This window comes from Garra rufa, chromosome 14 (assembly GCF_049309525.1).
Source record: "Garra rufa chromosome 14, GarRuf1.0, whole genome shotgun sequence".
Classification (NCBI taxonomy): domain Eukaryota; kingdom Metazoa; phylum Chordata; class Actinopteri; order Cypriniformes; family Cyprinidae; genus Garra; species Garra rufa.
Genome location: NC_133374.1, coordinates 35,375,912 through 35,378,312, shown reverse-complemented (window position 1 = coordinate 35,378,312; position 2,401 = coordinate 35,375,912).

The window sequence follows — 2,401 nt, the reverse complement described above, 5'->3', positions numbered from 1 at the left end:
TGAGTAGCGGGGCAAGATGGCGGTGTAAACAAACTCTTGCTCGTTGGTGTTCTCAGGCCCGTCACTTGCCCGCATTCTCCACCACCTTGTGGCCGGGCGGGGAACAGCAACGGCAAAACAAGAGTTGAGTGAGCCCCGGAGGGTGTTTTATTGAAAGGTTGCAGCAAAAACGAACAATACGGGTGAGTGAGGAGGTGATGTCGTCATATATATATATATGTGTGTGTGTGTGTGTGTGTGTGTGTGTGTGTGATTATAATGATCTATGATTATATTATTATCAATTATTATTACATTTATCAAATATTAACAATATTATTTGTACAAATGACCAAAATATATTTACAATAATGCCCTTATAATGAATACCTAGCAGGCAAGCGGGCTGACTACAAAATAACACAAATAAATAAACAGACATGCTGGTTGTGAAGTCACAAATGACAAAGGTTGAACTCATAAATATTAATTATGCACAAATAATTTAAGATATATTTTTATTGTTTAGATGAATAGTCCATTAGATGTATTGATGAAATGAATAACATGCAATAGCATGATGATTAGAAAAGTAAACAACAATTTTAACAGTACAGTGAGCTGTAAATGTTGTATCATTTCTCATTACACTGATTTGAGGAAGAAATAATTCTTGTTGACCAATTTAAATGCTCACATGTACTTGATTCATATTTCTGTCACAGTCTGTCCCAGGGTTTTCTAGGTCATTTTATATTATTTTATGGGTCAGTGAATAAATGCTTGGATCAGCATTTGAATGTCAAGCATGATTTGTTGGTCCGGCATTAATCTTTTTGTATCAAGGGTTCTGGGTTCTGACCCGCTATAAAATATCTTTTTTTTAATAAACCAAAAGTTGTGGTGGTGATGCATTTGTTTGCATTTTGTTTTGTGATTTCATATGAACAGATAGATACATCTGAGAGCTGCGGGAGAATATTGCGGCTGTCATTTTCAGACACAAATAACAAGTGTAACGTCTATTCAGCAAAACATTAAGAATGATACACTCTAAGGAAGTGAAATGAAAATCTCTCCCGTACAACTGGAGATGATTCCTACATATTAGATACACCCTGCCGCAAACTATTTCATAAAATGCTGAAGACAAAATTGGCCGTGGTCATAGGCCCCACTTTAAACGACTCTAATGATTTAACCTTTCCAAAACACATGCTTGCAAGGCTTCTATTGTACGCATATTATTCTTGCTGGAGGAAGGACCGTCATCTTCAACTCAACTTTGCCAAGACAGAACTGCTTGTGGTTCCATCAAACCAATCATTTCATCACAATTTCACCAAGTTATCAGCCATAACTTCTTCAAAAACAGCCAGAAACCTTGGAGTTGTAATTGATGATCAGCTGACTTTCTCAGACCACATTGCTAAAACTGCCTGGTCCTGCAGATTTGCTTTATTCAACATCAGGAAGATCAGGCCCTTACTTTCGGAATATGCTTCACAACTCATTGTTCAAGCTCTTGTTCTGTCCAGGCTGAACTATCGCAATGCTCTTTTGGCAGGTCTTCCAGCCAGTTCTATCAAACCTTTACAATTAATCCAGAATGCGGCTGCAAGATTAATTTTTAATGAGCCGAATAGAACGCATGTCACACCTCTCTTCATCAATTTGCACTGGCTACCAAAAGCTGCTCGCATAAAGTTCAAGGCATTAATGTTTGCCTACAAAACCACCACTGGCTTGGCACCCCTTTACCTAAATGCATTACCTCAGACTCATGTGCCCTCTAGAAGCTTGCGTTCTGCAAGTGAACGGAGCATTATTGTTCCATCCCAAAGAGGCACAAAATCACTTTCATGGACTTTCATGAATGACCTGCCCAACTCCGATCCCAACAGCTGAATCCTTAGCCATCTTCAAGAATCGGCAAGAAAACTTGCCCTTTTAGACTTATACTCCTTGTGTTTACCTACTCCTTGTTTTCTTAAAAAAAAAAAAAAAAATATATATATATATATATATATATATATATATATATAATAACACTAGCTTCTCTGTTCTTGTTGTATTCTATCTATCTATTTTTAGGCTTCTAACACTATCTTGCTTTTTCTTTTTTATTTCCTTTTTATTTATTATATAATAAAAATAAAAATGATTTTGATTGCTTCCATTGTCCTCTTTTGTAAGTCACTTTGGATAAAAGCGTCAGCTAAATGTCTAAATGTAAATATTACTAGAAACACTTTTTCCTTTTTTTTGTGGCAATCAGCAGCATAAGTTGGGGAATATCCTGATGTTATTGAGCAACTTTTGATGCATCAAGTTTATGAATGCTCAACCTTGCACAAACACTAACAATGTGCTTTGCATTTCAGCTTGAAGTGACACCCCACTTGCCCTGGAGCCATCAAAA